We start from the raw sequence: 25,127 nt of genomic DNA, 5'->3' as shown, positions 1-25,127 counted from the left end.
TCTCAAATTTATGATTTCATGAATGCTGAAGGTGAGTTTCAAAATTGTAATATAGATACAGACTGTACAGTAGAAAATAACATAGATAGTGACATAGATGTAAATATTTTAGATATAGGTAAACCCACTAATTTCACTAAAGTAGAAATAGATAACTTAAAAAATGTAGAAATAGAAGAAATAATGAATGATGATCCTAAAATTCTGAACCTTAAAAATAACTTTTTTCCTAAGGGATTAGTCCCATTAGAAGATTTGTTTGATTCAAATGATGTAGCTAGGAAACCAAAAATGGAGCCTTTAAGAGAAGATATAGAAGAATGTAACATAGGAACTGAAGAAAAACCTAAGCTCATTAAAATATCAAATCCTTACCTCGAGATGAAAAGGTTAAATATATAAATCTATTCAAAGAGTTTCAAGATGTCTTTGCCTAGAGTTATGGAGACCTTAAGTCTTATGACACCAACATAATTCAACAGATGATACCTATCAAAGAAGATCATAAACCTTTTAAACATAAGCTTAGGAGAATTAATCCAGTTCTTATGCCATCAATTGAAAAGGAAGTAAAAAGGATGTATGATGCCCAAATCATAGCTCCCATTAGATATTCAGATTGGGTCTCAAACTTAGTCACTACTAGGAAGAAGACAGGAGAAATCAAAGTTTGTGTTCATTTCAGAAACTTAAACAAAGTCTCAATGAAAGACAAATATCCTCTCCCAAAAATGGACCACATTCTTCAGAGGGTAGTTGGTTCATCCAGAATTTCATTACTTGATGGATTTTCTGGATACAACCAAATCTTAGTTCAACCAGAGGACCAAGCAAAGACTACATTTACTACTCTTTGGGGTGCTTTCATGTACTTGAAGATGCCTTTTGGATTAGTGAATGCAGGAGAAACATTTCAAAGAGCTATGGATTTAGATTTTGCAAAAGAGATCCATGAATTTCTAGTTGTTTACCAAGATGACATCACAGTCTTTTCTAAATCTGATAATGAACATCTAGATCACCTGAGAAGAGTTTTCATTAAATGCAGAAAAAATGGTATTTCCTTAAATCCCCAAAAGACACTCTTTGGTCTAGAAGAAGGTAAACTCTTGGGACATATAATATCGAAAGATGGAATTAGAATAGATCCAGCTAGAATAGAGGTTATCTTGATCATCACTCATCCTAGAAACATCAAAGAATTACAATCATTTTTAGGCAAATTTTCTTAGGAGATTCATTTCAAACTTAGCAGAATTAATTAAAGAACTAAATAACATGTTAAGGAAAGATCCAGCACTTAAGTAGACAGTGGAGGCTAAACAATCCTTTGAATCCATCAAAGAAGCCCTTACCAAAACTCCAGTCCTCATAAGTCCTAATTTTCAGAAAGATTTTATAATTTTTTCTTTTTCTTCAGAACATACTATTGCAGCAGTCTTGTTGCAAAAGAATGACCAAGGATATGAGCAACTTATTGCATTCTTCAATAAATATTTAAGAGATGCAACACTAGTACAACATAATGGAAAAACAAGCACTAGCTTTAGTGAAGGCTATTAAAGATTTTAGAGTATACATCTTGTATTCACACATCATTGCTTATCTTTCAAATTCAGTAGTAAAGGAAATTTTGACACATAATGGGCTTGAAGGAAAGAGAGGAAAATGGATTGCCACTATTTTGGAATATGAAATAGAAATAAAGCCTACAAAACTTAAAGGCCAAGGTTTACCCAAAGTCATGGCTGAATCTAACTGTCAGGCCTTAGATATAAATTTCATTGGTGCCCTAGATGATCAAGAAGAGATGGCGACTCCAGAGATCAATGAAGCTTTTACAGATTCGCCTTGGTATGAAGATATCATATTTGTTGTACTAAACTTACAAGCTCCTCTTGGTTTATTTAGAACTAAAGCTAGAGTTTTGAAAATGAAATCATTGAAATATTGTATCATAGATAATGCTTTATTCTGGAAAGACAATGGTGGTATTCTATTAAATTGTTTACTAAAAGATGAAGCTGATAAAATTATGCAAGATTTTCATGCAGGATATTGTGGAGGACACTTGTATTAGAAAACAAATGCTGATAAGATCCTAAGGGTTGGTTTTTACTGGTCCACTCTTTTTGCAGATGTTAAGAAACATGTGACCTCCTATCATAAGTGTCAGATATTTAAGGGAAAAAGAAATCTTTTACCTTTACCTCTAAAACCCATCTCCACAAAAATGCTATTTCAATAATGGGGTTTAGACTTCATTGGGGAAATTCACCCAACCTCCTCAACCCAGAATAAGTGGATTTTGACAGCCACTGATTACTTCACCAAATGGATAGAAACCATCCCTTCTAGACAAGCCACAAACTTTCTCATTATCTCATTCCTTGAAAACAATATCCTGTCAAGATTTGGATGCCCCCAAAATATCATTACTAATAATTCAACTGCTTTTAAATCCAAGAAAATGGTAGACTTTTGTAACAAATATCACATCACCCTTGGCCATTCCACTGCCTATTACCCTCAAGGTAATGGACTTGCAGGATCCTCAAACTAGAGCCTTGTCAATATCATTAAGAAACTACTGGAAGACAACAAGAAGACATGGAACAAAAAGTTGGTCAATGCCTTATGGGTAGATAGACTAACTACCAAAAATTCCATTGGTACATCTCCTTATTAGCTAGTATATGGTATGGATGATATTTTTCCATCCTCTTTAGGAGTACCAGTGATGAAGATCATCTAGGAATTGCAAGTAGAACCAAATGACATCCAAAGGAGGATAAATCAGACAATACACTTGCAACAAACCAGAGAATAAGTCTATGTCAAATCACAAGTAATCCAGGATAAAATCAAAAAGATTTTTGACAAAAAGACCAAAGCTGATGATTTTTACATAGGTGATAAAGTTCTCAAATGGGATTCTAGAAGAGAAGATAAGGGCAAACATGGAAAATTTGATTTCCTATGGCAAGGCCCTTACATCATTTATGGTTACAGAGGTAACAATGCATTTTTCTTGAGAGAGTTAGATGGAACAGATCTACCAGGAGGACCTATCAATGGTAGAATGTTGAAGCATTACTTATCCACAGATTAATAGTAGTTCACTTTACTTTAATCATTATGTATAACATTGTAGATTTTATATTGGATTGGATGGTAATATTTTGAAGTTGAAGTTTGGAGAGAAGGCCCTGAGCTTTGAGGGGTTCACCATCATAAGTATGAATAAAGCAGAATCACAAAAGAGCAATACAAGTTAACTAGAGTCACAGTTCCAAAGGCTATTGATCTTAAAGTTCTTGACATTTCACTAGGAAATTCCATCCCCATGTGGAGCCACTGTCATGGTCCTATAATAATAGGATTCATAATTTTGAATTGGCTATGGTTAGTCTTGTAATATTGTACATACTTTTGCTTTCTGCAAAATGCTTTCCATATAAAAAATTTAAAAATGTAAAGAGGGTATGTCCTAAAAGACTAATCAAAGGACAAAAAGAAAGAAAAAGATAAAAAAAAAGTGAAAAATATGAACCCCAAAAAGAAATAAAACATATCATGAAAGTGTGAAAATTCAAATGCCGCTACTTTTTACTTTACTTTGTAAAATAAAATTGTGTGTAGCTTGTCAGAAATGCCAGAACCCATGATGGTCAAATAGCTTAATCTTGACTCATTCATGTTTTAAATTTCATGTTAATAGATAGAGAATAAAGATCTAGCCAAATTGTTTAACCTTGGTAGATCGGTAGTTAGGTAGAGAAATAAAAATGAGCTCATTAGTTTAATATGAACCATTAGAATTTATAAGGTTAGAATTAGATAGTTTGCTTGTCAAAAGAAAAGGGAATAAAGGGTTAGCAAGTTTAAATGCACCCAATAAAATGAAGAAAATATGTTAGGATAAATAAAGGGTGGGTAAAAGAAAGGTTGCTAAGTCAAAAAGCAAATTTATCATGCTTAATCCTATGTTTCATGTGCAGCAGGATTTATGAGAAAGAAAGAATATCCACCAAGATTTTTTTACTAATTTCCCCTCATTTCATTTCACCCCACATAATTACTTACTAATTTCCCCATTATCCCATCATTTCTTATAAAATACCCTTTTTTCCTTCATTTTGACCTTTACCCCTTGGTTTCACACATTTCCCTAGAAATTACCCTTCAAAAATCATCCCCCTTCCCAAAATCCCTTTCACTAGTGTGAAACCCATTCCCCATAACAAATATTACATTCCCCCTTATTAATTTTCATATTTCCCTTCAAAAACCCATAAAAACCCCCTTATCCTAAGTTTTTATCCCCCCACATTATCTAATTAACTCCCCACTTCATATTTCCCTGACAAACCCTTTTAACCCACCAACCCTTGGTGCAGTTAGAAAACCCCCACCACATAACCTAGGGTCCCACTTTAATTACCCGCTGCTTATATTAAATCCCGACCTTATTTACTAATTAATTATAATTATTTGTAATTAAACCCCAAGCCCCGCAAATCCCTTTCCCGATTCCCTCTATGCATCTTAACCACGCAACAACCGTCTGATCTCCTAACCCTAGATTCGACGGTGCGTATCCATATCGCGGAGGTTCATGTTCTGGCCAATAAGAGCCCGAGAGCACGCAAGATTCGTTGTTTTGCCTCGACATTACTATACTATGTGGTGGCCCTAGGCTAGATTGCGTGCTCACGAAAAGTACTGCCTGCCCTCCAAAAGTAGTGCGATGGCCCAAAAAACCACCTCCCCACTCAAGTTGAAAACTTCCCACTGTTCATCCGGAAAAGCCCCAATTCACTCTTTTCGCTCATTTTTCACTGTAAACTGCGGCTAACCTATTTACGACACCCTGAACCTGAAAACGACCAAATTGACCACCGTTCGCCGCCTGAAGAAGCTCCGGATGCCTAATTGAAGCAACCAGTTGACAATTAAATCCACCATACCCTCTGCATTCACCATTGAACCTATTTTGCAAGCTAGACCACCGATTTCCAGGTATTCTTGGAAAAATAAGAACGGCCCCTGAATTTGAAAACTCACAGTCTAATTGAAAACTTAATTAAGAGATTTGCTTAAATTAAAAAGAAACTTGCTATACACCCCAAACCCTATTTTTAGACTGTAATTACCCTCTCACTATACCAAAACTCCTAAAACTCACTTTTAGAACCACTACAAGCCTAATTCATATCTCTACACCCAATTATGGCTTCCCAAACCTCTTTGGATGTGATACCTTTGCAAACCCCTCACCTGGATATCGATCACCTTGCATTAGCAGACATAGATTTCCAAATAAAGGACACAACTTCCCCTACTTACCTTCTAAAGCTACCCTGCTGGAGTAAGGAAATATTCCTAAACCAGAATGATGAAATTCACCTTTGGGAGTAATTTGCCCAAATATTTGTTGCCTAAAGTACACCCATTCCCTTAAAGCATCCACTTATGTCATGCTTGCCACATTCCTAGCCAAAGGGCCATTGTCACCCCTAACCAGCAAGTTTTGTTTACCATCATTGCAAAATCCATTAACCAAATGTTGCAGGTCCAACCAAGCCCTAATGAGACCCCACTATCTATTGGAGACTTACTGGACCTCTATGTCAAGTTAGACTTGCCCAGAATAGCCCAAATTTTCCAAACTTTCATCATAGAGGAATGCCATACTCCCACAGATAGTCCTCCTTATGCTGCCACCATTTTTTTTTAGAGAGGCAGACAGATTATTACCATGCTCTCTTGCATCTTAGGATACACCACAGATGAGCATGTGGATGAGGTTGTCCTTGCCTTCCTTTCCATCTTTAGCCTAGGAAAAACTCCTGCTGTGATTTACAACTATGCTTAGTTCATTGCAGATCAAATGCATGAACAGTTCACCAAACTACCAACTGAGAGAGTTTTCATGTATTCCTCTTTATTATTTCATATGTTTTTATATTATCAATCAGACAAATTCCATTTCAGCATCCAGAAGTTGGATACAAAAGGAAATCAAAGATCAGTTATCTATTGGATACCCTTGATCCAAAAATACTCCAATATATTCACCTATAAGGACTTCATTGATTCAATTGTCCATCCAGTTATGAATATGCTGACCAGTGGCCCTCAACCCAAAATCAGCCAAGAGATCAAAAGGGTGTTACAGTTGGCAAAGAATAGTAAGGTGGGAGAATGGTATCTGTAATAGAACCACACAGAGATTAGAATTTATGGATGCTAACTTGCCCCTTACAAACTACCCAAATACCTCCCCATGAGGATATTTGCACTAGAATACTTTATGCAGATTATCAATTCTGATGAAGTCAACTTCCTAGCAGCTAGGAAGAAAACCCAATTCAAAATGAAAAATCAATTGGGCCCCTTCATTTGCAATACCAAAGAAGCTGGACCAGAGGCAGACAAGATGTTACAGCAAATGAAGTTCAAAAACAGCTTCATGTGGCAATATGATCTTATGGAGTCATAAATAAGCTGAGAATCAAGGTCAAATTGGGACCTTTCATCCATCATACTAGACCAGATATTAAGAGGTTTGACAACCAATCAGAATAGTTGTAAAACACTCTAATTGACATGGAAAGTACTATAGTGGATGTAGAAAATACATTGATTGATGTAGAGAAACAAATTGATGGAAGTTCCTTCCTGCAAGTTCCAAAACTAGGAGAACCAATGAATATTCCTCCTATTTTATAGACTCATGCAAATGAGGAGAGAAACCCAAAGAGAAACAGGGAGGAGGGTTCCAGTTCTGCTATGGAAACCACAGATGAGTAGTTCGAGATCAGTTATAGGAAGAGGCCCAAGCTAAATCTTGTAATTGAGTAGGAAGACACCATTGAACCAATGGAAATCACTAACATTGATACAATGGTGGAAAGAAGCAAAGGCCCAACTACTTCAGGAGAAACACAACATCCATCAACATCTAACACTCAACTGATTGAGAGATAGCTCAGTGTTGAGGTTTATTCTTTCACCAGGCCAGCAAATAAAGAAAAGGATATCAAGGACAGGTATAAGGAAATCAAATTAAGAAATGATAAGTTGAAGGCTCAAACCTATGCTCAATACTTCAAGCACACACCAAAAAATCAGAGCAAGTTGATGTCATCTTTTGACATCAAAACAGGAAAAATGAAAGTGTCCTTCATGCAACCTATTGTCCAACAACCAAAGACATCAACTAACTACAAAAAAACAGACTTTGAGGTGTTGGCCAAGGATGTTCATCCCATTCACTAGATTGAATTCCACAAGTAGGCAGGAGATTTGATCTACTCCACCTTAACAAGAAAATCCAAGGCTGCACATAAGTTGCAAAGTTCATTTGAAAACATTACAACTCAATAAAAATTGGAAAAGGCCTCCTCACAGGCTAAGGACAACAGGATCAAGCCATTAGAGGACTTGGTAATTGAATTGGGACATGATCCCAATGACATCAAAGCTACTGAGAAATTGATCAAGAAAAAGAATGAGGACATTGCAAATCTCAAAAAACAACTAAAACATCATCATTCAGAGCACCCACAGACAAAGAGGTCCTTGAGAGCCAAACTCATCAGGAGGAGATGATGGACCTGGTTTTACAATTACATGATCAACTAAAGGAAATGGAAAAGGAGTTAGATAGCTTGATACAGTTAAAACAAGCTAGTCTTGAGAATGCCCATGCCATTGTTATCCCAACAATTACTAATGTAGTACCATCCACCTTGGCAGCATCGTTGCCTCCAGAAGCTCCAATGGTTACAACCCTCCCAGCTTCCACAACATCTACATCAGCAACAGAGTCAACAACAACAACTCAGCCAGGTGATGAAGCTAGTAAATTGGTCAAGGCAATGGAAGATATGTCCATTCAGACTACAAAAATGAACAAGATCAAAGAAAAGGTAACCAGTCTAGAGACTGACTATAATCTTGCACAGATTATGCACAAAGAAGAGCTGCAAAAATCAACCAGGATGAATGAAAGAATAAAATGCTTGGAGAAGGAATTGACTTTGAAGGAACCACTTGGCCAAGCCAAGGAACAATTATGGGCCAATATCATTGACTCTGTCAATGATATTTGGCCATCCATTCAAGTGATTTTTGAACAGATTGACTTAGTAAAAGAGGCTACAAAAGCCATACAGAGAGTGAAAACAGAACTAGGAGACATGCCAGAGGAACCCACTAGGATCATTCACTTCCTCAACTTGAAAAATAAGTATGAATTGCAGGAATTAGAGATACCTGATAGGATAGGTACAATACTGGAAGTAAAAATGGTCCTCACCAAGAGGAATTTAATGTTAAACCTTAAAGATAAGTGCTAAACCATGCAGCTGGATATAGACATATTCATGGTTAAGTTTGAAGGTTTGAGGCAAAAGGGTCCCCCTAATCCCTTCGTAATAAACGACAAATTAATGCCACAGGAGGACTAGAACAGGAAAATTAGAGAACTGGCCGGAGATAAGGTAAATACTTGATCTATGAAGGGAATGCCAATTGGTAAGGTCCTGTATCAGACCTTTGAGAACTTGTTTTACCTCCAACGTGAGGTAAAACGCCTTTTTGTGAATAAGCCCACTTTTACCAAGTACATGGGGGCAGATGAGATTTATTGGAAAATGATAAATATCCAATTACCAGACGCAAAAACATGGGAGAAATTGAATGACTTACTATAGAAATACATAGTCAAAATGTAAAAATGTACAGTAAGGGTGAGAAAGCCCAATAAAAGGATAATGACAAGCCAGCCGGATGAAAGAGTATCAAGTAAAATTGTATCAGTTGAAAGGTCAGAGTGAAAAGAACATCCAGCATGAAGACCAAACAACAAAGCAGAGAATAATAGGTAAAATGTCAGCGCATAAAGACAACACAACCTAATAAATAGGGACATCATACATCAGTTGAGCATCTGTCTCTATCTTCTTGCATGAAGATATTTCTTTCTCCTAGATTAATTCCCAAGACAATTTGGGATATTTTGTAAATTATTTTTGTATAAATACTTCATAATTCGAAGTATTGAGGGTGGATTGCTATACATTTGTAGACTATTGATCATAAACCTGAGGATTATAGTACCAATTTTTTCAAGTCAAGAGACTGGACCAAGTAATAAAGAGATTGCATTACAGGATTCATGTGTTGAGATATTATAGTGAAGTATTTTCTTTGTCAAATTTGTTATTTTCTTAGGTATCTTATAAACTTAAATGTTATCTAAAGTTGAATGAATTAACTGGAAATTTATCTCAGCATTTGTTTAAATACACTCTGTTTTGAACAATTAATCATTTCTATGTTTTCTTTTGATATCTGGATCTGAGAATTCTTAATTGCTCTCCCATCCCAGTTGACCTCTGTCATTTTCTTCATCATCTGGCCTAAGGAACCCTTAATTGCTCCCTGGATCTAATTGAAAACCACTTCACCATCCAACCTCGAGATCTAAAGTAACTTAACTATCTTGCCCTGTAGACCCTCTTTTTAGAACTTGATCCAGTCCTGTTTGCTTGACATTTGACCCCATAGCCCAATGGTAAAAGACATCCCTCTATTCATCTAAGTAAGTGATCCCACCACCAAATCCAAATCAAAACCCAAGTACAATCATAACTAGCCTAAAATTAATTAACTAAACAAAGTTAAATCATAAAGAGAGAGCCCTCTCTGAGAATTAGGAAGGCTAGATCCTAATATCCAAAGTTGGTTTGTGGTTACCTCTATCATTTCTTTCTCTAACAACTTCTAAAGAAATTTTGGAGTGCTAACACTATTGATGTATGTAAGTCACAAAGTACTGAAGGAGGAGTTTCTAAGTCAACTCCCTGGATAATGAGCTGATGTCGATAGGAAGCGACACGTTGTAGGACGGCCTTAATGTATCCCCCATCAACGACATGAAACGAGTATCATGATTCAAGATAAAATAAAATCAATGTGGAAATGGTTCAAGAATGACATACATGGTATGAAGGTTTAAGAGTATCATAGCGTATATTTACTGAATGACTTGTCTTGAACACATCAACGACACTAAATGGAATTGGCAGCATTGACCAAAAATTGAAAATGAAGGCTTTGTAATGGTATGATGAACCAATTGAAAAGCAGATTTCCCAACCCAACAATCACGAAGATGAAGTAGAAGAGTGTCGTGTCCAAAAGTGACTCACTACCATAAATAGGTAGAATATCCCATTTTCCAAATTTTCCCAACCATTTCTAGTGATTACCTCTTTATGTTTTAACAAGCTTGAGGAGGATAACATATTCTTGATATGTAAATTCATCCTTTGAATGAATCCCTATGAGTATGTTTAACGAATGATGAGAAAGAGTGGTTCAACCTCGTCATGTTCGACGAGTCCATCATTGTTTGATGCTTGTACAAATCTAGTGAAGGTCTAACTCAACACCTTTTTCATATTTAGAGAGTTTGAAAAAGAGGCGAAAAAGAAAAGTCCAAAGGTTCCTTTTCGTAGATAGTCTCTTGAGTTTGATAAGGGAGAAAACAATACTTAGTAGAACCTCTTAGTGGTGTTCGACTAAGGTATTCCTTTTTTGTAGTTAGTATATCTTAGTCCAGAAAAAGGTTAAACTTATACCAAGTAGACATTTTTTCATTTACTTTAACGAGGTTGAAAAGACAAGTGCTCGACAATATTTTCATGTTTAGGGAGCCTGAAAAGAGCTGAAAGAGGACTCCTGGGGGTTCTTTTTTTCGTAGGTTTACAAAGCCTGAAAAAGTGATAAAAGTATGATTCCTGGTCAAAATGGTCTGTTTTAATAGAGACACCATCAAATCCATTAAAACAATTGTCATCCAGCTCAAAACACCACCAAAAGATTAAAAATACCTATTTCATGTTAAAAATGAGTCATATTTAGGTCAAAACACTAATAAACTAATGACGAAAATGATGAAAATGACCGTAAAATAGGAAAAAGGTAACTCTTTTTACCATTTCACATTTACCTCTTGGAGAGTGAGTTCTGAATGTTTTTCCCCCAATATTTTACAACTGATTACAACCAATATAGTGGATTATTTCAAGCATCATCACTTCCAGGTAGGAGTTGGAACCTTCCTATTTATTTTCATGGTTCCATTTTGTGATTTCATGCACATTTTTCAAGGTTTTGAGGCCCCTAGGGCTCTAATTCTTTGCCCTAGGTCCAACGGACCCCTAGAAGGTTGAAGGATACGTTGATCAAGAGGAAAATATATTGGGGACAATGTTGCAATGCACTGTCTGCCCTTAGAATGGTGTGTTGGGCGCAATCCCCAACTTGGTTTTGCTTGTTTGCCTCAAATTTTCATTGGCTTTTTGCATGAAATTCATCCTAATGATCTTGTTTTAGGTGTCTATTGGAACAAAATGGTCTTGATGTAGAGGGAAAGAGAACATGAATAACAAGATTTGACTGCAGGTAATGATCCTTCCACAATCCAAGCTTAAGAGATTATGGGGTCTTAAAACTATTCTGCCTTTGTGGTATGAGGAAACACATAGAGTTATTGAGGTACCTTGCTCGTGCATGGGATGTTCAAGTGCAAGCATTCAAATTTGGTGCACACATTGGCAATACAGGTAGAGGACATATATTTCTTGACTAGTCTATCAAGGCAAGGTACCCCCATCTCTTTGTCTAGTTCAAGGAGTGGCGGAGAAACAATCAAATATTATGTCAATTAATGTTTTCGAACGAGATCCTAATCAACTAAGGATAAAAAAATCGACATCAAATATGTACTCTATTTTCCTTTAGGAATGATCTTGTTCCTTATTGTCATATTAGCCAGCAAAGCATCTCTCCATGTGGCGAATAAGTAACATATGCAGTATGCTTTTGAATGTATGGAGCCGATGATATTCAACTGGAGTGAAGGGGTACTGGTAAACATGAAGGAGAAGCTGACTAAAGCAAAAGAAGGAAGGTTGAAAAACTTTGGATATGGTTCAATTTTGATCTCTTTTTCTCTAGAGAGGATTCCATTTCTTAATCCACAACATATTGCACTTGAGCTTGCAGATCCAAGAGTCTCACATATGAGGAGACGGGTGGATCTCATGCGTATGCAGGTCCTTTGTCAATGAGCTTCCCACCTATCTTATTCAACTAGTTGTGCATGCATTTTATCATGATAGAAGACTATCCATATGTAGGGATGGATTTCCGTAGAGAGTTGGAGCTCACGATTCCTGAAGGAAAGTGATGGGGTGCAATAGGTAAGAAATTTTGACCATTTTTATTTTATTTTTAAGTTTTACAATTTTTTGTGATTTTTGATGTATCCGAGACTAAACTACTAGTTTGTACACATGCAAATATTGGATCCATTCGACTAGTGGGATCTTCTTATCTTCATCATGCAAGAGACCCACAACAAGCACTAACAACAATACATGTTATTGTAGTAGGATGAGATGTACTACAACATGGCCGAGATCCTACCAGAGGTTGAGCGTCATATGGAGGGGTTGACCCATGACATAGATGAGACTAAGGTCAACAAGCTCCCAAAACGATTTAAGTGACATACCATTGACATGTCAGGCCGTATCAGTTATTGTGCAAGATGGCTCACGTAGTGGCGGGCTACCATGAGCACTATGATTATTCTACTAGGAGGCTTATAGCCATATTTTGACTGCATGTATATTTTAGGTCGTGTGGCCACATGTGTCTCAGGCACAAATTTTGTAAAACCAAAACTTTGATATATATAACTATCTTCAGTGTTTCTTATGGTTATATTATTTTGTTTCAATGTGATGTTATGTGTATTGAATTAATTTACATGTGTCGCAGATGTCTATCTAAAACATGATTAACAAGTGCATCTCTCAATGTATTTATATTTCTAGAAATATGTTGATATCAGATGAAATCAAAATATCTTTCTAGAAGGTGCACCCTCATGAACATGTAAAACATATTTGGGCTTCTAACCAAATAGACATTAGTCAATTGTAGAACAACAAGTTGTGAGTCAAGTCTGATGACTATACAGTGAAGACCAAGTGAACTTGCATCAAACAACAGTTCAATCACTGTGCTATACTCAGTGATTTTATTTGTAGAGAGAATGATACAAATACATTGTAAACTCACTAACTTGCTATGAATCATATATGGCCCAAGTTGTGTAAGAGAGGTTCTGAGTACTACAAATAGCACCATCAACATAACCAACATATGGTTCGAGGGATGTCGACATCTAAAAAGAAAATGTAAAAAAAATTAATAGAAACTTAGGAAAATATGGAAGGGACACACTCAATCACACCTATATATAGTATGTACATAGTGCACTACACAAAAATCAAGCATAGTATTTCTTAAGGTACAACCCATTTCTAGGTTGTGCCAAGGGAACTCCATCAAAATCAACTAGCTCATAGGCCCCTTTAGCAAGAACATGTTTGACAATATATGGATCCAACCACATAGGTTCAAATTTCCATGATCCTAATATATGAAACCCTTGATCATATAACAATGCGAGGTCTCCTTATGAGAAGACACAAGGCTTGACACTCTTGTCATATTGCGCCTTGATATGTTTCTTATGGGATTCATTAGCCATAGCGACATCTCGCCAGGTTTCATCTAAGCGTGTCAGATGTAAGAGACGTTCCTCTTCAACAAAAGTAGCAGGGAGTAGTTCACAACAAGTTTGAGGGATGGAATTTCACATTCAATTGGAAGGATTGCTTCTAGACCATAGACTAATTGGAAAGGTGTAAATCCAGTAGTAGTCCTAATAGAAGTTCAGTATGCCCACAAAGCCATATAAAGAATGATATTCCAATCTGATTTATGGACCCCTATCATACGTTGAAGCATCGTTTTAAGAACTTTATTAATCACCTCAACTTTCCTGTTTGCCTAAGGGTAGTAGGGAGTGGAACTATCATGGGAAAGTCCCAACATGGAAGTTAATTCAAAAATCATTTGATTGCGAAAATGTTTTCCATGGTCCGTAACTACAGCTTGCGGAACACCAAACTGCGCAATGACATGGTTGAAGAAAAATAAAGCAGTTGTTTCACTAGTATTGTTATATGTAGGCATCGCCTCAGCCCATTTGGTAAAATAATCAACCGCTACGATGATATAGCCATGCCCCTCAACCGAGTGAGGGTTACATGTCATGAAATCAATGCCCCATTTTGTAAAAGGACCAATGACGATAACAAGATGCAAAGGAGTGGGCAAAGCACAGAGATTTCAATAAAAAATATGGCATGCATGACACTTCTAGACAACGAGGATACAATCACGAAATATGGTGGGTCAAAAGTAACCAACACGTAGGATCTTCTGTGTAGTGGCATAGCCAAACAAATGATCACCACATACCCCAAAATGGCATTCATTTAAGAATTTCTCAGCCTCCTCATGGGTGAGGCACCTTCGAAAAATCGTATTGATACCATGATGATAGAGAGTGTCATCGATTATAATATAATGTTTGGCTTGATATCAAATACGTCGCTAGTCAAAGCGAGAGGTATCAGATCGGAAAGTCTAGGTCTGGAGATATATGAGAATGTCTCCATACCACGGGTCAGATGATGAAATCAGAAATAACAACTCATCTGAAATAGAATCGCTAGATGTCGTTTTAGTTTCAGAATTGGGAAGGTCGCAAATTAACTCAACAAAAACTAAGGATTTCTTCAACTTGGATTTGAAGAATTCCAAATTAAAATCTTGCAGGATGACAATCCACTTAGAGTATTTTCCCCCTAGTAACTGTCATGAGAGGATGTACATCATGGGGTTGCAATACGAAACAACCATAGTTTTACAGAGCATGATATAATGGCGAAACCTCTGGATAGCTTGTACAACTTCCCAAGCTAACTTCTCGACATGAGTGTACTTGACTTCGGTATCATTGAGATTCTGACTCAAGTAATAAATAAAATGTTTAGTTCCTACATCATCCTCTTGAACCAATACCATAGCAATAGTATTACTTGCAGCGATGAGGTACAAGAAATAATCGTGTTGGTAATCAGGGGGTATAATAAAGATGCCCAAACCAGTACCTCTTTCAAGGCATCGAATATCTTTTGAGAAACGTCATCCCAATAATAGGAACAATATTGGATAGCCAGTGAGTTAAAGGTATGAGATAGATGAAACCAGTTCGTAGAAGCTTTTCAACTTCAGTTTTGATAACAACGACCTTCTTGGGATGAACAGGGAGAAGGCATTTCCGCACTGGTTTAGCATTACGATACATTTTAATTTCATCCACACCGATGTTTGGATCGATACAGAGAATTTCTTCATAAGATCAGGCAAAAAAATCTTTGAATTCCTAGAATAGGGATTTATAATTCTTGACCTTATCAGGAGAGCAAGATGCACCGATATGTAGATTTTCAACAATGTCGGGTTTAATTTAAATGTCGAGAGGGATGATATATTCAATGTTTGATAAGTTATTCTCAAAATTGACATCATAAATGGATGTGGAATTCGTAGATAACTCAATGATATTGGGTCGATAGATTTCATTAAGGTCTTCCTCGAAGGAATCTGACAAGGAGGAACGATGATGATGATCATCCCATGGTGCATCATCCGGCATCATGATCTCCATGATTCTCATTGGTGGAAAATGTAAGAGAGAAAGGATCAGATGACATACCATAATCTAAAGAATGATCAACTTAATTGATTGAAGAGGAAGGATCAAAATAAGCCGCGCAAGCTTAATGGATGGCTACGTAATCTAGCTCAATGGGGCTGAGTGACATACGGTCACCAAAAATATCGATATTAGATTGATTTGGTATTACCCATGCATCAAATGGAGTAGTACAATAAAAGATCATATTAATATAGGCGACTGAAGTGGATTTGTCAGGCAGTTGGCAAGGAGGAAGCAGAAAGATTCCCATGAGAGAGGAATCCTTAAGCAGTCCAACTCCAACATTCTAATACAGGTCAAGGGTCTCCCCCACAAGAGGGACACTTCAAGTTACTGAAGAATCAGTGGAAAATAAAGTGAGTTGATTAATGGCTACGATACCGCCTTTATGAGGAAAATCGATCATTCAAAAGTATGTGGAAACAACCACAACCATGGAATAGACCCACGTATGACCTAGTAGAAGATTATAATCTAGAGGTCTGTCGATAACTTCGACTTCTATTGATACAATATTTCCACCTAATTCTACTTGTAGAGAATTCAAAATCCCACACATTTTGTAAGTTCTTCCATCAAAAGCTTTCAAAGTGGTTGGTGACTAGCTTAATTAGGGAGAACCAATATCCTTCTAGCAAGACAGGGACATAATATAGGTTGAGGCACCTTCGTCCACAATGGAATGATGAATATTATTACCATGAACAACAACTTGGATCATGAAGGCTAGCTGAGATGGAAGTCGAGGTGTATGGTTCTCATGGTTAAAGATTACCAGGTTGGAATCCGAAGGATCAATACATCCAATTGCCAAGAGAAAATCCTTCTTTTGGGCAGGGAAATTTTGCAACACCTCAAGAGTGGACATAGCTGATGGAGCCTGAGTCAGGTCCTCAACTATGTTATAATTTTTAGCAGCTCTTGTGCAAGGGTTGAATGTCAATTTATGAATAACACCCTTGGGAGGCTTAATCGTTAATTTAGTAGGTACAAAATTTGGAGTAGATTCTGATGGAGATATGATCAAATTGGTGGGTTGATCAATAGCCTGACCGTTCGAAGGATTCACATTACCATAGTCCTTACTTCGGGTAGCCACCAAAATATCATTTTTAGGCTTAGTAGAGGAAAGCATTAAAACCAAATTAGAGGAAGTAGGGTCCTGGGCAACCAAATTGGTCTCCTGATTTGGGAATGGGTCTGTCAACATAGCAGGTGTAGCAGAGGATTTAAGGAATTGATTCACCTATACCTAGTGTGGACAATCACGAGTGAAATGATCCTCATTACATATTAGACATGGGTAATAAGGTTTCCTCTTCTCTTAGGAGACTTATTATTTTTTAAATCCTGCAGAGCATTGTTTTTGTTCTTCTTTCCTTTGCCTTTCTTCTTACTTCCTGGTTGCGGAGATTTGCCTTTAGATGACTGAATGGCATTGATCTCAGAAGTAGAAGCTACGGGAGTGAAAGGATGGTTTTGATCAATGATAACAAGATTTGAACCAAATGGTTTACTCATCGATCGCTAGCTGGCAGAATCATTCACGTTATCAACAACATGTGAATCTTTACCAGGAGTTTGAGAAACATTATTAATAGGCTACAGAGCATCCAATATCTTATCATACAACGTGCCGGATTGGGTATAAATGAGATCTAAGTATTGGGCACAAGTGATCACTTGTTCTTCAGTTACGACTTTGCTTTTGGCTGTGTCTTTTGTGATAGATGACAATAGAGACTTAATGAACCATTCAACTAACAATTGATCAGGAATGAAAGTCTTAACCAAATGACGATGATGTTGCCACTCATGAATATGATCAGAAATTTGAGTGGCCTTACTCTATTTGAAATTGGATAAGAGTTCAGTCTCAGTTTCATATCTGATGGGTAGCTGGAAATGTGTTAGGAATGTAGTAGCTAAGGTGCTAAAGTTATCAAACAACTCTAGTGGTAATTCTATGTACCATTTAGCTGTCGTACCAATGAGTGTACACTGGAAAAGACACAAACAAACAGAATCATCATTTAGGGAGTTTGAAGAACACCATAAATGATATGTCATTATATGCATGGATGGGTCTTCTCCAGGATTTCCATTGAATTTAGGAATATCAGAAAAAAAAAAAAAAAAAAAAAAAAAAAACTTTGTAGGAATAATCGACCACTAAGGAGAATGAGCAATGGGATCGTTGGCGAGCTTGGTAAAATCCAACAATTTGAGAGTCGCCACGGATGGCAACTTCCTGTTAAGGTCTGGTGGAGGGTATCCATGACAAGAAGGTATAGCCTAAGCAACAGGTATCTATGTCTCGGGATAGGGAGGATTTTTAATAGCCAGTATATACGTAACCCTACTGTCCAATTCCAAGATGACCTTGCAAAGGTTGGAACATATGAGTTTGGACTTGCTGACCATAAGGCATCTAAGGGATACCTTGATACAACAGATATGGTTTCCCTATGGGATTTTGCATCATCCCAACATAAGGTGGATTCGGTTGTGGTTGTGCCTGTGCCATACCATACACATTTTGACCCATATGAGCTTGAGGAATGGCTTGCCCAAATGGTTGTGATTGTAAGTTATCTTAAGAGGTTGGGTATACATGGGTTGAGATGTACCATATACTAGCGAAATGGGTTGAGTTAATGTTACAACCTGTAAAGGTTGGATCACATTCATTTGAGTTTGGACAAGTTGAGACATGGGTTGTTGAAAAAAAAATTGAGGGGTAGATGGAACAAGTTGAGAAGCTAAAGATGAAGCCACAACTGAACTAGGTTGAATAGGAAAAGTAGGTTGCCAAAAACTAACATCCATCCTTGAATAGGGAGGACTCATTTTAAACTAAGAACGACGATGCTGATGCCAAGCTTGCAGCGAGCCAACCATGGTGTCCAGTGCCAGGTCCAGGTCAAACAGGGTCAAGCGAGTGAGAGAATTTGAAGAAACGTCTGTCTGAAACCATGCAACATTCGACAACATACAACCCTGCAGCAAACCGAAAGCACCCAAGGGTCGAAACCCTTTACTGTGACCACACCCCACCTCTGTGACCGAACAACACATTGTAGCAACCAAACAACACAAAACATCAACCGAAGAACCAACCATGAGAACCGATAAACCCTCCCTCCACAATGTCGTGCGCAGAAAATTACCGGTGGAGCAAAACGAGCAGCAATCGACCCCAGATAGAAATGAGCTAACCATAAACAAACTAACCCTAAGCATAGGATAACAATACAACTTTCACACCAAAACACAAGTGGGCTCCACGTCCGGGTGGGGAACACATGGCTGTAGCCAATGGACACGTGTCGTACTGCCACCTTGGACCACCAACTGTCCAAATTCAGCCACGTAGGGAGGCCACACAACTATTGGCCTATCTCCCCTATTCCTTAGACCTTACATTAAAGTGTATAACATGGAAATGTGTGTTTTCGCGTTAGACCATGGACCAATGAGAACCACTTAGTGCCATGTCACTGCTTATTTGTATATATGAATTGTGTGAATTAATAAATTTTATTAACAATATATTTATTAAAAAATTATATTATTTTAAAATTTTTAATTTTTAATAAATACTTTTTATTTCTTTTTAATTATTTGTTAATAAAATTTTATTTTTCAAATATCCTAAAACTTTAACATAAAAATATCATTACCTTTACTTTTAAATTAATACACAAAATTGCGTCTTACTTTACTTTTTGCAACTTCTCCAAATGAGTTACTTAAAAATTCTAATAATATTATAAAACTAACATTTAATTCATTACTTCTAATTATCAGTTTTGTTATACTTAACTTATCTAACAACATTTCATATTTAACTAAAAAATATATAATATTATTATATATACATAAAAATATTAATTTACCATTTAATAATTGAATTTTAATATTATAAAATATTTATAGTAAAAAAATCTTAATAAAATATATAACAATATCTTTTTTATAATTAACCATATTCTCTCAACCATATTCTCTCTCTAAATATCTAAATGTTGGTATCTTTTTACCTATCGAAACTTTTGACTTTTATTACTTAAACTATAAATTTTAAAAATTAAATTATATTTTAATAATTAAGATAATTTTAAAAATTAAATTTATCTTTTGAAATTTATTTAAATTTAATAATTAAAATATAGAAATTATAGTTTTTTCTTACTTTTTAATATAAAATTTTCGTTCTTTAAAAACAAAAAACAAACAAACTTTATACTTACTAACGTTCTTTATGGTAGAAATTTTATAATCTTTTTAATACAGAAAGTATGGTTTTTCATACGTTTTATTAAAGCTTTTGGTCAACAAAAATAATTCCCATGGGATGAACGCTTTTATTGAAATTAAAACCACCCTTGCAGGCTCACAATGAAATTAAAATGAATAATGGTAGATACACTAAAATTAAAACGACAATTAAAATTAATATCAATATTTCAAATGCCAATTTGACTTAAAGGCCACTATTAGATAGTCGCATTTAAATTAAATCCTCCATTACAAAAATTTATTAATATTATGAACACTGCTACAAACCCATTAAACCAAAAACCATTATTGCAAAGACCCATTGAAACCACTATTGTTATAAACCCCAATGAAATAAAACCACTACTATTAAATGCACCCAACAAAATATAAACTATTATAACTTCTTACACACTAGTTAAAATTAAAACCACCAGTAACATAGAACTATTAAAAATAAAGCCACTATTGCTACATGCACCCATCCAAATAAAAGCCAATATTTCAGGCACCCATCAAAGTCAAAGCCATTATTTCAGCTAAAGCCACTACTACAAGGCACACAATATAAGTAAAACCACTGCCTAAGATACCCATTAAAATCAAAACACTTATCCAGGGTACACAGGTATGGGGATATCATTCCAAATCCCAAAGGAAATCAAGAACTTACCATACTTGGGGTTTGAACTATGCTTCAAACAATGAAGCGACACTTTCAGTTTATCCAAGCCTTGTGATAAAAAGCTGATGCGAAGAAAAAGTGCCATTGTGTTCAGAGATTTTTCTAGTACATCATTTGCAAAGTATGCCAACTCTACAAGATGTCTTCCTTGTAAAACAAAGCCAAAGTTGAAGTACTAGAAGAGGAGTTTGAAAAAATAGAATAATTTTAGATCCGACACATCTATAATTCAAGTGCAAATATCCAGGCCAATTTGGGAGTGTCAAATTAGGAATGATCACCTAATGCATGTCTACACATCATAAACCGACTACGCCTAATGTGTGACTGCATGTAAAAAACAAAGAAGAGTTAGTGCCCCTATATAGGTGCATGCTCTTTTATTTCACACTCGCTGCATCAAGTGATATTAAAGGAAACAAAATTATGATGCTCCTTGAATGTGGTTTTATTATTCTACTATGGAATGTTGGGTTGGTTTTCTCTTTTTTTCATATTGCATGCATAAGGTATCACTATGGGTAGCAAAATGAGGACAATTCTTGAGTAAGGTTTTATTGTTCCACTGTGGAATGTTGGGTTGGCAGGTTTGATAGCTTCCCTAACACTTTGCTGCAACCTTTGATCATCAAAACGCTTTCATGGGGTTGGATGGGTAAGGATTTTGTTCTTTGAGAGCTCTTTGTGTGTTGGATTCTATAGAATACCTAGCATGGTTAGTAATAATAGGCAACATGGTCTGTCTTATGTGTGAATTATCAGATGTTAGCAAAGGAATAAAGAATGTGAGCACCAAATTTCAAAGACACAAAGTAATATATCAAAATTATTCTAGGAGGTAATTGAGATGATAGAATGATTGGGAATATAAGTTCACGATGTAGACTCAAGTCCAGAACCAACAATAAACTTAGATTGCACTTCAACTCTCAGTATGTCAATAAAAGGAAAGGGAATTTATAGAATTCATGCACAGTCATCTGGGGAGGTATGAGGAATTGGCAGAAAAAATGGACTCCCTACACTCTTTTGTTCCAAATTTACAACCCATCTTCAACTTCTAGCACTACCCATGTAATCATGTTCATCTAAAATTAAGGAGGAACCCTCTGAACATCATTTTCCTTTCAAGGTATCATGGAACTATGTTGTAGGATCAGACATAACAGGGTCATCAACAGATATGTGGATATGCAAACATCTGAATGCATTATGGAGAACCCAGTTGGCCTTAAAGAATCAGCCCCTTAAGGTCTAGTTTTATTGTAGCTCTCTATTTTTATCACGTTCATTGGGTAGATTTTTGCTAAAACAATATCTAAAATACTACAATAATATACTTTCTAGACATATAGGATTAGAGCTTGGGAAGGGGGATAAAACAACTTTTGGGTGAGAATTTTGGTTATTTTTTACTTTCTGACTGGCGGTTTGCTGTTGGTCTTCTTATATATTTTTTTACTACACTAACTGTTTGGTTGTGTCAACCCACATATTCAAGTTTACATAGGTAAATTATTAAATTCCCAGTTGGGATACCATCCAAATCATCTTCTTAAATACTTGATTCCCCCCACTTTTCTATAAAGAGTACCTTACTCTGTATTTTAAGACACAGCAAATTTAATACATGAAGTGATTCTCTTGTTCCCTATATTAGTTTTGAGTCTATGTTCATTTTTTGTGTTCCATTATCTGTATACGGTTAAGCCTGATATTATCTTGCAGTCTGTAATTTTATTTTACATCGTACTAGAATTGCAGGGCATCGATTTCCTGCATGTTCCTTGGCCACCTTAATTTTAAGATTTGGGCATTATTGGGTCACTGCAACACCATCTACCATTTTCCCCTCATTATGGTTGAATTAGTTTGTTTAGCATTGCTTACAACAACTATTCATGGTCATCATTGGCTAATTCTTGAATTTTTTTGCAGATGATTTGGCTCTCCTTGTGATAGACCTCACACATCCCAAACTTCCTCTTAATTGCTACACCTTCTCTTGCATATCAAACTGCTCATTTCCCATAAAATTGCTCAATGGTAGCGTTCGAGTGTTTGACCTTTTGACATAAAGGTTAAATAAATATTTTAAGAAACAATTTTTCCTATGCTAGGAAATTTCCTTTGTAAAACTTGGGTGCTTGAGAAGCCATGCATTCACCAAGAAACTCGTTGTAGAAATTTGAATTCTGGAATATTGGTGTAACATTGTTTCCAAGTGTGCTTGCAAGGCACCAAGTACACCAGCAACAACTCTTGTAACACTATCATCCCTACTTATAAGAAAATCCATGAAACATCAGTAGGTAAACCATAATGTATTATGGGAACTGCAAGTATCTTAATATTTTAGTCTGCTGTTGTCTTTGTTTTTTCTATAATAGGTCGTTGGTTAGTTTGGAAAATGGGGTTAGGGCTTAAAGGTAAATTTTGGGAACTAATTGGGGCCGAGTTTTGGGACGAATGAAGATTACCTTTTGACATGATCCGGTCCTTGAGGGAGAGGGGAAATTTCTCCTATAAAATTACTAATCTAGTACTAACTTCCATTTGGAGCCTTTGATTAGATATCCTTTCATGACCAGTGCAGGTAGAGGAACAATATTGCTGATGGCATTTACAAGTAAAGAATTGTGATATCCTTTCATGACCCGTGCAGGGAGAGGAACAATATTGCTGATGGCATTTACAAGTAAGGAATTGTGATGGCTCATGGAGATGGATTACACAAAAAATTTCCTGGTGGCATATTTTTGAATATGCTTACCCTATGTTTTATTAAATCTATCTTCAAAAGACATTAAAAGTTTGCAGGTTAGTTATATATATATATATGAATTCCTAACAGAATGTTACTAAACATCTACTGATTGTAATTTTATTTCATGTTAATGAAAATTACATTTTTTTGCCAAGGATGGAAAATGTATTGAGAATACTCATTTTCAAAAGAAATTTTTATACTATAAATGAACCAATACAAATAATGTAAGTCAAACAATAGCTAAATGAGACTAATAATTCAAAAGATGGTAAACATTGATCACTAATTTAAAAGACAACAAATTTTTTTCGAAAACTAGAAAACTAAAAAAACTCCTACTCCCACCTTTCTTTATCTCGAAAGATAACATCAATAAACTGCAATATATGTACCACATATGGCATCATTAACTTGGTCTTTGCATTCTTGAATCCTTGGAGAAATCCTAAATATGCCTCAAAAATACCATTTATCAATTTATTATTGTACTCAACCATTTCATCATTTGTGTCACCTTGCTAGGTAGCAATCTCTGCTGTAGATGGAAGATGGAAGCACTGGCATAACATAAGCAAGATACTTCTCAAAATTTCCATTAATAGCAAGAGAAATATCCCCAAAGCATGAAAACATTGGGGGATGAACTGAATGGTTCAACTGACTACTTGATGAGTCTTTTAAAAGATGGGTCATAATAAGGAAAAATCCCATCTTCCAAAGAACGAGAAATGTCACCTACCACACCCACTATTACTACACAAACTTGATGGTCTTCAAAATTCTGGAGACCCATTTCAACATACTTATAAAATTCTAGCATATATTTACAAATTCAACATCACTAGCATAAGCAAGAGGACCTATAGCTAGCATGGCTTCCTCATGCATTGTTGCAATTCTGCAAGCAAAAACTTGTAGAAAGAGAGCCATCATTTGGTTTGTGTATTGTAGAATAACATATATTGTTGCCTCTTTATAGCTAAGCTTCTATATAATCACTTGCAATACACCTCATAATAATGCCTGAATATCACCTTGTTTCTCTCTATCATCCAAAGACACTATTTTCAATTCCATAGTCTGGCCCAAATTTGTCATTATTAAAGGGAGAAATTGCAATATAACATTTTCAGTTTCTTGAGTTGAGCATCTCACAATTTCATTCAGTGTCTCATAACCAACTATTTTGATGTGAGAGTCAACAACATTTTCCTTTCTATCATTGCAAGAAGAGAAGCAATTACATTTGGAAGTAAGGGAGATAGAGGACAAGAGTTAACATTGACCTACTAATATCCCCGAGCAAGAAAATATAAATCGCCACAAACCTTATCCGCAACATTTGGAGCATCTTTAATTCTTTCCAACAGTGCCGAAATAATGGACTGAAGGCTTTATAGAGTAATCACGGGGGACTGGTAAGTGGGGCCATGCGAGAACTCAAATATTTTACCAAGAGTCCAAGCTTTAGTATTTTTCCCATGGTTGTTCTCATATTTCAAGGCATTAAGATTGTTTTAAATTTTAATCCTTAGTCCTTCCAAAAAAAAATTGGCTACAAGGGAGAACAAAATTTGACAAGCCAATTGTTAAAAACATTACAAGGTAGTAATCTAAGCTTTTACACATTTTGTGTTGCATTTACCTTAGTCCAATTAATACTCCAT

At 36.0% G+C, this 25,127-nt stretch overlaps 1 pseudogene; it reads right to left on the bottom strand.

Moving 5' to 3' along the window:
• Window positions 1–4,831: 4,831 nt before the first annotated feature.
• On the bottom strand, window positions 4,832–24,974 carry LOC149240752 (importin subunit beta-1-like; annotated as a pseudogene).
• Window positions 24,975–25,127: the final 153 nt, after the last annotated feature.

Source organism: Pinus tabuliformis, chromosome 8, assembly GCF_031772625.1.
Source record: "Pinus tabuliformis cultivar Carrire ecotype Pingquan chromosome 8, CPIR1, whole genome shotgun sequence".
Lineage (NCBI taxonomy): Eukaryota > Viridiplantae > Streptophyta > Pinopsida > Pinales > Pinaceae > Pinus > Pinus tabuliformis.
This window is presented reverse-complemented; position numbering and strand designations above follow the sequence as displayed.